This window comes from the organism of the source record quoted next, unplaced genomic scaffold, assembly GCF_019419815.1.
Source record: "Pyrus x bretschneideri cultivar Hongxiangsu unplaced genomic scaffold, Pyrus_bretschneideri_v1 Contig91, whole genome shotgun sequence".
NCBI classification, from domain to species: domain Eukaryota; kingdom Viridiplantae; phylum Streptophyta; class Magnoliopsida; order Rosales; family Rosaceae; genus Pyrus; species Pyrus x bretschneideri.
Window position 1 is genome coordinate 1,011,172 of NW_025999833.1, and position 14,242 is coordinate 1,025,413.

Genomic DNA, 14,242 nt, shown 5'->3' on the forward strand with positions numbered 1-14,242 from the left:
TCCACATCACATTGGAGTAGGTAGCATGACGGACGGAGAGAAGCAGTCACTCAATCTGGTTCAAGTTCAACCGACAGCTAACGAATAATTCTCTCGCCTGCTAAGAACGAACCACATGCACCACCACCGCAGCATAAATGAGCCGAGCATGTAGAAGAGCAGCCTAGACCAGCAGGTCAAGACCGGAGGCAGCCGAGAGCTCCGCTATCCCAACAAAGGCAAATTTAGGAAGAGGTAGAAAGACTCTTAAACAAGCGATTGTGTGAGTTCCAATGCAACGAAGTGGCCAATGAAGCACTACAATGGGACATGACCAACATGAGCAGGTTACCTCTCACAGACGAGATCGAGCAGGCAGAGCCTCCACTCAAGTTTAGCATGCCACATTTCACATCTTTCAAAGGAGATGGAGATTCGAAAAGGCACTTGAAGCACTACTGAAGCACAATGGTCCTTTACTGGAACAATGATGCTCTTATGTGCAAGATATTTGCCACCACTTTGCGAGGCGAAGCGCAAGATTGGTTCCATACCTTACTGCCACGATCCATCCGGAGTTTTGACGATCTTTCCTTGGTTTTCACTAAAGAATACTCATCCTACCGCTCGATTAAGAAGAAGTCTGACCATTTGCTCAATGTGAAGAAGAATCTAAAGGAGTCGTTCTGCGACTATGTGGAGAGGTTCAAAGTAGAGAAGGCGAAGATAGTCAGATGCGACGACTCGATAGCAACTGCAGCCTTCCAACAATGACTCCTAGCAGACCACCCACTGTTCGAAGAATTAATCATGAAAGAAGATCTAACTCTGGCAAACTTTTCGCTCTAGCAAAGAAGCATGCACTTTGGGACGAGGCTCGACAAGTAGACATGACACCCAAGTAGCCTCGAAAAGAGTCGACAGTGGCTCAAACGAAGGAGGATGGGAAATAGTCCATCAAAAGCAGGTAAAAGGCCAAGCGTAGGGACCGACCCACGACCAAGGAAGGCCCAACAACCAGGAACTACTCTAAGTTCTCAATCTCGATCCACCAAATCTTTTGCAACATCAAGAACGAGCCATGGTTCAAGCTGCCGAAACAAGCAAAGAGAGTTACTTCTAAGTTCGATCATACCAAGTATTGCGTATTCCACCGAGGACCCGGTCACACAACCGACGACTGCTACACTTGGAAAAACTACCTGGAAAAGCTCGTGAAAAAAGGCAAGGTCAACAGATACTTGGACAAGCCAGCTGTGCAGCTTAGAAGGAACGCAGACGACAACGAAGAGCCACCAACCAAGACGATTCGGATCAATGTCATCTTCGCCGAATCTGAACACTTAGGGACCACCAACAACTCCAAAAAGAGGAAGATCTAGCAGGCTCTACTAGTCTCATAGGTCCAAGCAGTCGACACCCAACTTGGACCCATTGTTGGCTTCACCGAGTAGGATGCAGAAGGCGTCGACTTCCCACACGACGATGCACTAGTAATATTTATCCAACTAGCCCATGCTATAGTCAACATAATGATGGTTGATAATGGAAGTGCAATCAACCTACTTCAACTCTCAGTAATTCAGAAGATGGGCCTGGAAAACACAATCATACGCCGAGCAAAGGTACTCACCGGATTCAACGGGCACACCTCGACTACCATCGGCCACATCACACTTGATGTGAAAACACCGCTAGTTGTCTCAAAGTAGACATTCACAATCATAAGCTGTCTCAAAGTAGACATTCACAATCATAAGCGACCCATCTCCCTACAATGGGATTCTTGGGAGACCTTGGTTGATCAAGCTGGATGTCGTCACTTCCATCAAGTATAAAAAAATTCGATTCCGTATCCCAGGAGGAGGAGTCAGAGAAATCAAGTCTAACTAGGCCGCATCTCCACAATGCACTGTGCAAGTATTGAAGGAATCAAAGAAGAAGACCTTTACCACCATAGAGGCTACTGAGGTCTAAAAGGACAAAGAAGCTACCCAATAGCAATTACAGCAAGTGGATCAAGAAGATGGTACCCAAGCAAATGAGATAAGATGGAAACTCGAAGAGGACGCCGATGACATCATTCTTGATCCTCAACAACCAGAAAAGATGGCTAGAATCGGTTCACATCTAAGCCCAGCTGAGAAAGAAGAACTTACGGCTTTCCTTTGAGAAAATTGTGACGTATTTGTATGGTTACCTTCCGACATGCCTGACATCGATCCCGAGATAGTTTGCCATAAGTTATACGTTGACCCCACTGCCAAACCGATGATCTAAAAAAGAAGGCATTTTGCACCCGAATGAGTGACGATCATCAAAGCAGAAATTGACAAGCTACTGGAGGCCAGATTCATAGAAGAGGTTAGTAAACATGATGTTCAAGAAGCAAATTTAAGTAACCATGGAGGTCTACTGATAGGAGCATTTTTATGCTACTTAGTTAGCTTGTTTTCTTACATTTATGTTGTTAGTTCTTAGTTATTTTAGTATTTTAAGCTATTTTCGTGTGTTTGTAGGTCCAAATGGTTAAAGTGGCAAGAAAAGGCAATTTGGAGCATTTTGGAGCAATTTTGGGCTTGGAATGGATAACACATGCATGGAGCAAGGTGGATGGACGAAATTGAAGACCAAAGGAGGCTAGGAATCTGCTAAAGAGATGGAAGAAATTAATTCAAGACTTGGAAGAAAAGGAATCAGTCACAAAGAAGGAAACATGAGTCAAACATCCTTATTTTGACTTAGTCAATCCTAATCTTTTCCTACTTATGTTCCAGCTATCAAAGGGGTTCCTAATCAATTTAGGACACTTAAATATTAGTTCTAGAAGCCTTAATCCCAGCCAAAGGGTCCTTGTCGCACCAACTCTCCTTTTCCCTTTCCCTTGCCGTGCAAGGGAAACACCTTTCCTATTTTCATCCCTTGCCGCAACTTTCCTATCCTTTCTCCCCTAGGATTCTGACTTTAATTACACTTTGCCTTGAGGATTTGGGGTCTAAATCTTTCCTAAAACATTGAATTAAAGTCATGATCCTTGCCCTAAAATACATACACTTTGCCGCACCCATATACATATACACACAATCATTCACCTATTCAGCCATCATTCTTCCCTTCCACACCCACAATTCCGCAACATCCATTCACCATACCCAATTTCACACCCTTTCACCCTTGTGCCGTAGCAAAGAAGAATGAGAGAAGACCCCTTGGAGTCGTGCTTGCCACTCAAGATTGTTGGATTATTGGAACGTTTCTAGGTGTATTCAATCTTTGTTTTCAATGTTTAATTTATATTTTCTTTGTTTTGCTGTGAACATGAGAGGCTAAACTCGTTTTACCTAGAGGAGACTTTGAAACCATGATTATATTTGCAATATGAATTGATTAACTCCAGTTGTGATTTCATAAATCGTGAATACAATTTGCTTAACTGTTGGATTAAGAACTTACTCTTGTATGTTGATTAAGGGTGCACACTTGGTTTGCATGCATGAATTTGATGCTAGAATATAAGGGAATTTCACATAATTGTTATGAACTTATATTTATAAGTAGTGAAGGTCGCTGGTCACGATCGTGTTAAGTTAAATTCCTGGCATGAGTATCATGATGTCATAGTTTCGAATGCCTTGTCAATGCTTATGATTTTCACAAAGCTTAATGATCCTTGCTTGGGTCTTTATTATGCAATTCATGTAGGGAACTTGGGAAGAATAATTTGGTTGCCAATGCGTTGTCTGTCCAATTCAATGAGTTAAGGAAAATCTGAGGGTTAATTAGTGATGTCACGGTTAATCTGGGGTGTTGAGGTTCATGATTTATTGAAAAAGCAACTAGAAATCAATTTGTATGCAAGTGTGTCATGTGTGGAGAATGACCCTCTAGCTAGCTAATCACCCATAAATTCACCCAAATTCGTATTCCTTTACTTAGTTTCTGCAATTTACTTGTTTTTACTTCAAATTCATCAAAAACCCAATCCCCTTTACTTTGTTGTGTCAAATTAGTTAGAATCTATCCAAATTGTGTTTTTAAGTGTTTTGAGTCAAGTTAAAGTTAGAATTCGTCCAAATCACCCTTTAGAGTCTAGTTTGAGTCTTTTTGAATGTTTTGTGCTGTTTTGAGTCTCTTTAGTTTGTTTTGAGTCATATAAGTCTAGTTAAGTGTTTTCAAGCCTAGTTTTATGTTTTAAAGTCAGTTTTAAGTAGATTAGCAATCCCTCATAATCCCCGGTCTAGAATGATCCCTACTTACATCCTTACTACAATTGTCAATAAGAGAGTTTAATTTGAGTGTTATCTTTTATCACATCTATGTCGACGACATCATGGTGAAGAGCAAGCAGTAGTCAGACCACATCGGCAACCTGGTGGAAACTTTTAACATCCTTAGAAAGTACAAGATGAAGCTCAATCCCACCAAATGCACATTTGGAGTATCTTTAGGCAGATTCTTAGGGTACATAGTAACCCAACCAGGAATCAAGGCACATCCCAAACTATTGGAAATGTGCCCTAAAACCAATCATATGATGATACTTTACAAACATTTCACATGTTAAACTAATCTAGTTTAATATAAAGGGCAAAGATTATTGTTTTAAGCCGTCTCATATAATTGTTATATGCTTAAACGATAAGTCCAAGGAATATGCAATTGGGAGAATGTGATCTAAAGAAGTTAGATTCATGAGACCATTTTCTTTCGTATACATATCCTAAACGTTCCTGATCATAGGATTGCCAATTGGGCATTGACAGTCTGTTAAGATTAGTACCTGCTATGTTTTCTCTTAGGTAAAGTGACTGGTCTCAAGTCAATGGTGTGACTGACACCAAGACAAGCATATAGGTGGTGAATAGAGAATGAGTCCACTAAACACGATCAACAAGGAGTTCTCATACTCATGTCACATGAGAACTCATGGTTATGATAATGCAAAGTAGTCCTTTGACCTGAGGCATCATAGTTCTTGTGGTGAGGTCTTTAATCTTTGACAATGTCAAAGTCACTCCACCAAAGGGTGTCCACGACATAGTTGGGGTTAAGCCACTTAGCCATGGAGGCAAGTGAATGCGCAACAAGGGATCTCTAACCTTCAAACTGTTTAAGGGAGAATACTTTATCATATGATTAAGAATTTTTGGCCAGAGTATGAATGAGATTTAGGAAGTCGTTCCAAATTACATTCAAGGTAATCATATAAGTAAAAGAATCACATTGGATAGTAGACATGAATAAACTATCAAACCAAACAATGTGGTCAAGAGTATTGTATTAGAGAAATACCGTATTGCATTGTAATCCTAAACTGAATAGGTTCTCCACCTCTTCTGATTAGCTTGGGTAGGTGTTACTCATGGTTTGTGAAAATCCCTAAAGGTGTCTAATCACTAAAGCGAGAATTGAAGGTATGTTTCAATTCACAATCGATTGCTAAAAGTAACAATCGCCCACTGTTTCGCTAAAAGGAACGTAATGGATCGTACACTGTGTAAGGTAGAGATTGATGAAACAACAAAATTGAGTAAGAACAATTAAATGATTTAATTGTTTATGGCTAGGATTAATTAATATGTTAATTAATCAAACGAATAAGTTCGTTTTATACCTCAGGTTAGTTTTGGGCTTCAAGGCCCAATGGGCTTCAAATGTCAAGCCCATTAACTTAAGTTGAATAACAACTTAAATGACTTAAGATTTAAAAGGGCACAAACAGCCCAATGCCTATGGTAGGCCGACCATGTGATGAAAAATAGGGTTTTGTTCTTTTAGATACTCAAGTGAAGTGACTATATAAAGAAATTTATAGCCAAAATTCATTAGGGGTTCTCTTTTAAGGAAATTGGAAAGAAAAGTCTCTCCCTTTTTCTCTCTAGGAGGTCGGCCCCCTTGCAGGGGATTAGCTAGTAGTCTTCCATCCTCTAAGGTCACTCATCTCTTCTTTAAGTCCCTTCTTAGTGTGAAGACTTAGAGGTTCCCTATTTTGGGAACTTGGAGAATCCATTCTAGCATCCTCATCCTAGAAATCCATGGAGCTAAGAAGTAAGGAATGAAGGCCCTATCTCTTGGGTGATTAGCCTTTGCTTATGCAAAGAGGAATCAACAAAGGTATAATATTTCTTAACTCACTTTGTTCTTGAGTTGAGTCTTGGTTCACCACAATTACTAGGCCTTGAATTTCATGGGTAAAATTTTGTTTTTGAGTGCATACAAGCATGATTTTGCTTTTTAATTGTTAATTGCATGCATAGATGTTGTTCAAATGAGCTAGTTTTCACAAATATTTCCTTCAAAAACAAATCCGAGTGATCCTAGAGATGAAATCTCTAACTACCTTGAAGGAGATCCAAAGTTTAACTGGACAAGCAGCCACCCTCGACCGCTTTTTTTCGTGATCCACCGATCGATGCAAGCCATTTTTCAAGGCGATCAAGAGGGCACAACGAGACAAATGGGATGAAAAGTAGGAAAGAGCTTTCCAAGCCCTTAAGAAGTATTTCACATCATCTCCCTTACTATCCAAGCCGGAAGCAACGAACGACTTATACATCTACTTGGCAATCGCAGAAATAGCAGTGAGCTCTGCCCTCATATTAGAAGAACTGGGCGCCTAAGTGCCGGTATTCTACACTTCTAAAGCTCTTCTAGATATGGTAACTAGATACCCGAATATTGAAAAATTAATTTTCGCATCAGTTATTGCCACTCGGAAGCTCAGACCATACTTTCAAGCTCTTACAATCATCGCCATGACTTAATATCCTCTACAATCAATCCTACATGGTCCAGATGCTTCTCAATGAGTTATGAAATGCGTGTTGGAACTTGGCTAATATGGTTTAGTTTTCCGACCCCTTACGGTGATAAAGGCCTAAGCCTTGGCAAACTTCATAGCAGAATTCACGCCTAGCTTAGGCGACACAACAGAGCGGCCTAACGACACCCTAGAAGTAGCCGAGCACACCTTAGCCGCGCATGCTCCCCTCAACGGAGACTTCTAGCATTTGCATGTCGACAGCACATCCTACTACAAAGGCTCGGGAGCAGGCGTGGTCCTTGTCACCCAGATGGCTCAATGCTCGAGTAGTCAATCACTCTAAGCTTCAACGCATCCAACAACGAAGCAGAGTACGAGGCCCTACTAGCAGGCCTCCGAATGGAAAAAGACTTAGCGGTGTAAAAGCTCGCAATTCATTCCGATTCCCAACTAATCACCAGCTAAGTTATTGGGGAGTATATGGCAAAACATCCAAGGATGGCGCAATACCTAGAGAAGGTACGTAAGCAACTTGAGGCATTTTAGACTTACACTTACTCAAGTTCCGCAGACAGACAATGCCCACACAGACGCGCTAGCCGGCCTAAGCTCTGGCCTTGACCACCAACTCAAACGCTTTATTCCAATGGAGTATCTAGACGAGCCAATCATAGAGGTGAAGTCGGCAGCCGAGGTGTCACAGGTTAGTATAATTCCCAACTAGCAAAGTTCTATTACCTGGTTGATGGCACACTCCCCATGGAAAGATTGGAGTCTAGAAAGCTCCAAATAAAGGCAGCACGCTACTAAATGTGGAACAACATTCTCATCTGAAGATCCTACATCAGACCATATCTCCGTTGCCTGAGGCTCTTAATGCAGGCTGCTACTGGCCTACCATGCATCAAGATGCTAAAGAGTTAGTGCAAAAGTGCAACTGCTACCAAAGCTACAAGCCGATACCAGCAATGCTTGCCAGCGAACTACACACGTAGATGAGTCCTTGGCTGTTCATGCAGTGAGCAATCGACTTGGTAGAGCCAATGCCGCTCGCTACTAGGGGCAGAGGCATGATGATCATGGTAATTGATTACTTCACCAAATGGGTAGAAGTAGAGCTCATGACAACCACGACTTAAACGGACATAGAGCGCTTCATATGGAGAAACATCATTTGCCGATTTGGCATCCGTCAATCCATCGTCACCGACAACAGCCTGCAATTCGTGGGCAAAGATTTGGCAAAGTTCTTCAAAAAGTATGGCATTAAGCAGCACATGTCCATGCCAAGATATCCTCAAAGCAATGGGTAAGCCGAAGCATCCAACAGGATGATCCTCGATTGCCTTAAGAAATCCTTCTCCGACAAGAAGTGAAAATGGCCAAACAAACTCTCGGGATGTCTACGGGCATATTGCACCACCAAAAGAGAGGCAACCGGTGAGATTCCTTTCTCTTTGGCATTTGGTTCAGAAGTAATCATTCCTCCCAATGTCATCGTGCCAAGTATCAACACTCTACTGCCAAGCATTGAGTAGAACAATAAAGAGATGGCCACAAGCTTAGATCTGGCAGAGGAAAAGCACGAACAAACGATCACCTGCATCGCAGCCTACCAGCAGCAGCTTCTCTCCAGTTACAACAAAAGTGCCAAGATCTAGCAATTCCAACATGGAGATCTAGTCTTAAGAAAAGCCTTCATCACTACCCGCAGAGAAGGCTCCAAAAAGATAGATCCCATATGGGAAGGTCCGTACAAGATTAGCAGAGTAGGCAGCAAGGGTAATTATACCATCGCCACCATGAACGACAAAGAGATCGAAAAGCAGTGGAACACCTACAATTTGAGGAAGTACCATGTGTGACCATTCGCTACATCAAAGCCCGAAGAACTCAAGTAGTTCAACGGGCACCACCTCGCAAGCCGAGGATTATTCAGTTATTATGCAGTCTCTATTTTACAGCTAAGTTTTCGTTCATTTCACATGATTTTTGAAGAGGAATTCAGAAGTAATTTACAACTTGGCTCAGCTACATGGCTACAACAACTGATCACTCCTGCACTTCAAAAGAAGATTGTGCCCTTCTAAGGGACTCATCACATGAATTGCATCGCCCGAGGGACCAACCATGCTCTTCAATGTGAGAGAGTAAACCCCAACACCCACATGGGTCTGTTTTTCAAAGCGAGAGGATAAACTCTACACTCCGAATATCCAAATGTGGATAAGCCAGGCTGCCCTAGTATAACTAGATGCACGATGGCTTGCGCCAGGATTCCTAGAAGTAGCCATAATGGTTTTTTTCAAGGCTTAGCTAACTGAAGGATTTTGGGTCTCTTGGCATAATCCGTGAGGAATCAAACCCTAGAGACGAAGGGGGCACATAACGCAGTATGCCCTATAGACGGCTGCCCTGGAACCCTAAAGATGCTACCAAGTGCATAAGGTAGCCTACAGTATCTGAAAGACTACCTACGGCTTGCCTTTCGAACAGTAAAGTCGCACTAGACTTATACAACCACACATTCTTATGAAAGGTTAAACAAGCTAGCATGCATATATGAAGCTTTATCCACTGCTGACATGCTACGTAGTCGATAAGCTTTACCACTGCCAAGCGCAGAACGACCTACACCAAGTCCTAAAGTGTTGTGATATGTGCTACACAACCTACAAAATTAGAGAAAGACAAGGTTAATAGCCTAGTGGTTATACAGACTTGTCTGCTTCTTTAAGTAAGGCGTCCGGCTGCCAACCGTACGGCTAACAACTTTGCAAAGTTGTACACTAACACCTATGACTGCATAGGCTACGCGGGCCTGTCTGCTTATAGAAAAATAGCATGCCTGCCACTGGTCTATAAAGTCTAAAGGTTAGGGCATGAACAAAAGAAGCAAAGATGGAGAAAAGCGAAGGAAACAAGTTTATTAAATTTTCTAGCAAAATTGATAAACAACTAGCAAAGACCGAAGAAGTTCAAGCAAAGTAAAACCAACAAGGAAAACAAAGAAAATCCTAAAGGTTACCTAAAAGACTACTCTTAAGCAGCTTGGACATCCCACGACTACTCGGTCGCCATACCTTCAGCAGCCGCGACACTCTTTGTAACGGCACCATCCGACGCTTTACCCCCAGCTGCCCTAACCTGGGCACCAACCTTTCAGACTACTTCACCAATAGAAACATCAAAAGTAAAGGCGAGCAAGTCTTCCGAAGAAATAGATAAGGTCTCGAAGTCTTTACCAGAAAACTCAAACTTAGATGGCCGCCCAAAAAGATGGTCGACATAACCTAGCTTGTAGAAATCAGCTTGACTTTGAGTTAGTGAAGCCTCGAACCCAACCTTCTCACATTTCAACTAGGGCTGGGCACGGGCCGGGCCGGGCCCAATTTTGAAGGGACCGGACCGGACCTAGGTTCAAAGGGAACGGGGCGGGCCGGGCCGGGGATTACATTTTTTAATATAAGAACCGGACATTACCCGGCCCGGTTGAAACGGGCCGGTTCGGGCCGGGTCCACGGGTCCCTTTTTTTTTTTTTTTGGTTGTTTGAAAAAAAAAAAAAAAATTTTACAGAATACAGATTGCAAACTTGTCCATGTATTGGAAATGCAGCAATGCAAGTAAATGCAATCAGAATTCAGAAGTGTCCTTAAATAGCCTAATAAATAACACTGAAGGTTCTCGGTTTCGTTTGCAGTTTTTCTCATGTACTTCAAATTTCAAAATTCAAATCGTGTGCAGGGCCTGCAGGCCAGTAACATGCAGCAACATGCATGCACTCACCATTCATGACATTTTACCAAAATGTTCTCCATATTGTGCATCAAGGTACTTCTCAGGGACAACATGCTTAATGACATGCTCCTTGAGGTCAGCGGCAATCTCATCGTTTGTGACAGTCTCATCATGCTGGGTGGAGATAAGGACGGTGTGGACACGCACTGGAACCATAGCTCCGTTTTCGTTGTAGTACTCAACGGTAACTTGGGTCTTGCCGTCGGGTCTCAACCAGGGGCAGGTACCATTCTTCCTGACCTCAGTGAGGCGAGCACCAAGCTATCAGGGTCCTGGGCAAGGCAGGCATCTAGCACTGCATCAGAGATCTGGTCGCACAGCTTGTCGGGGTGACCCTCGTTCACGGATTCAGATGTGAATAGGAAAGTCTCCATTCTCTACACAAGATAAAAGTATACCAAGACACATCCGTATAAATATAAGCAACAAAGAGATGTCATAGCTCCAACAACAGAAAGAATAAAGATTAAAAACCCGCATATCACCAAATTCGTAGTTGTCGTAAATCTGAAAACAACATCAATTGTACTTTCGAATTTAACAAAAGTAAATATTCCCACAGAAAAGCAAATACAGAGTGAACAAACATATCCCTAAAGCATTTAAGCATCACATCACATCAGATATAAAGCGCAACAGATTCTGCACTCCAAAACAGATATGATGAATGACAACATCAAGCTCATCTTCAAGAATAAAGGGCAGTTCACTAAAATATCCACCATTAACAGGGTTCTACTAAGGACAGTATTACAAGTCACACCAGTCTACGAAAAATCTTCAGAATACATAAACTTACAGCCACAGGGAACAATGAAAATCCCATAAAACTACAAATTATCAGATCTGCAAGGTTTACTGAAACAAAACCCAAACACTTGAATTTAACTTGTCAAATCAGAAAACACAAGGGGAAAATGCTAACGAAAAAGAATCACATCGAGTTAAACCTGCCAGATCTTTCATTTTTTCCAAAGCGAAACTTATAAAGTCCCCCTAAAAATCCCACAAACCGCCAGCCCGCTCACATTATAATCAAACCACAAACATGAAGGACAAGGAAAACGAAAACCCAACAGAGAAAAGCGCTAAAATGGTACCTCTGAAGCGCGGATCTGGAAGTGGAGGAAGTTGGAGGGAAGAAGAAGGGGGCTGTGCTTTTCGAACCACACCCTTAACGCAGAGAAAGCGGAAGACGATCGAGGTCTGACTCTGAGACGAGAGAGAAGAGAGGAGAGGAGATTTGGGGAGTGGGGGAAGGGAACTGTCGAGGTCTGACTGTCTGAGACTGAGAGTCTGATCAGAGAGACTCTTGATCTTGAGTGCGATCGTGGTTTTAATCAACGGATCAGATTAAATCTTAAATTTTTGGAAGGTGGAAACGGTTCGGGTCGGGGACCCGTTTCCTCAGCAATTACGACCCGTCCCGCCCCGCAAATAACATGGATCCGCCCCACCCCGTCCCGTTTCAGATTTTTAAAAATAGGACCCGCCCCGTACCCGTCCCGATCCACTTGGACCCGCCCCTAACCGCGGGTCCAGGACCCGTTTGCCCAGCCCTAATTTCAACTGCTCATTCTCCTTGAACAGACAAACACAGACCGTTTGCAGCTCATCCACTTCTTTCTTCAGACTATCGTTGATCTTCAAAAAACCATGGAGTTCCAACACTTGAGGCTCAAGCCTATCAACTGCCTTTTTGAAGTGGATCACTTGGTTGTAAGCATCGATCAGTTCTTCATCCTTTGCATAAGTAGTGGAGCAAAGCTCAGAGATGGCACGCTCAAGGTCTTGAATATAAGGTATGTAACACCCGATCTCCTTCTCTGCACTTTCATACTTTACTTGGATCGCTTCAAGCCTAGTCTTCAAATCCACAATTTATTGGCGAGCGGTCTCAAGCTGCAGAGAAGTGGGGGCAGAAATATTAGACCCTTTCAAAGTAGCAAGCTCAGATTTCAACTTCTTGACTTTCTCGATCGAGGAGTAAGCTTTGGTTGCCACAGTTCTTGCCACCTCTTTGGTAGCATTGGTATCCTTCTCTGTATATGAGGAGTCGATAGGAAGCTTATTGGCTCAAAACAATAAAGGTGGGAATGAGCAAGCAATATACTACCTCAGTAGGATCCTTACTGAGGTAGAAACAAGATATACTCCAGTTGAGAAGCTATTTTTAGCTTTATACTTCACTGTTTGCAAATTAAGGCATTACATGTTGGCATGCCACATCTATATCATTGCCAAAACTGATGGGATCAAGTACATGCTGTCTAAATCAATGCTGACTGGAAGAATTGGGAAGTGGATTCTAGCATTATCAAAGTTCAGTTTTCAGTATGTACCTCATAGGGCAATAAAAGGGCAAGCAATTGCAGACTTCTTGTCTGAGCACCAAGAATCCCAGGAAGAACTTATCAACATCCCAAGAACTCTGGAAGTGGCTAGCCTTTGGATCCCACATATTAAAGATCACTCTGGCAAAGAAGAATCGATCTAGCAAGAAGTAAGGAGGATAACTAGTTTATGGATCATTCTGGCAAAGGAGAATCGATCCAGCAAGAAGTACAGAGGATAACTAGTCTATGGATCACTCCTTGGAAGTTGTATTTTGATGGGTCTTGCACTTAACATGCTGCTGGACCAGGGATTATCATCATTGATCCAAAGGGAATTTAATAGGTACTCATTCCTTAGGCAGCAAGCAACTAAGTTTGTGATGTGGGACAATACCTTACTAAGAAAGATTGCATATAGCCTTTTGTTGAAATGTTTAGGCATGGAAGAATTAATGAGGGTGAGGGCTAAAGTACATAAAAGCATTTGTGGAGCATATCAAGTTGGAACTAAGATGAGGTGGTTGCTGAAAAGGTATGGCTACTTTTGGCCCAACATGGAGAATGATTGTAAAGCTTATGCTAGAGGATGTGAAGAATGTCAAAGACATGACGCTCTACAGCACGTACCCTCAGTACCCTTAAATCCAGTGGTAAAGCCATGGCCTTTCAGAGGATGGGAAATGGACTTCATCGGGAAAATTTATCCAGCTTCTAGCAAAAGGCACACCTTCATAATTGTGGAAACTAACTACTTTACTAAGTGGGTGGAGGCTTCAGCTGTGAAAACCATCAATTCAACTGATGTAAAGAAATTCATTGAAACCAAAATCCTACATAGATATGGGGTGCTTGAGACAATTATTACAAACAGAATGCCATCTTTTATCTCAAAAGAAGTAGAAGATTTTGTATATAAGTTCAAGATAAAGATGATCTAGTCTAGTCCTTATTATCCCCAATCAAATGGTCAAGTAGAAGCTAGCAATAAGATCTTGGTGAATATTATCAAGAGGATGGTGGCAGATAGCCCAGAAAGATGGCATGAGAATTTAGGAGAAAATATTTGGGCTTACCGAACTTCAAAGAGGGCAGTAATTGGGACCACCCCTTATGCATTAACATTTGGACAAGATGATGTACTCCCTATGGAGATTAATGTAAGTTTTGTGAGACTTCAAAACTAGTTCAGACTACATAGTATCTAGGCTATGTGTCAAGGGATTGAAGATTTGGATGAAGCCTGAATTGAAGCCTTAAACAAGGTCCAAGAAAGAAAGAGGGTTGTTGCCTAAGCATACAACAAGAAAGTAAAATTGAAAGCCTTCAAGGAAGGAGAGTTGGTATGGAAGGCAGTTCTACCCTTGG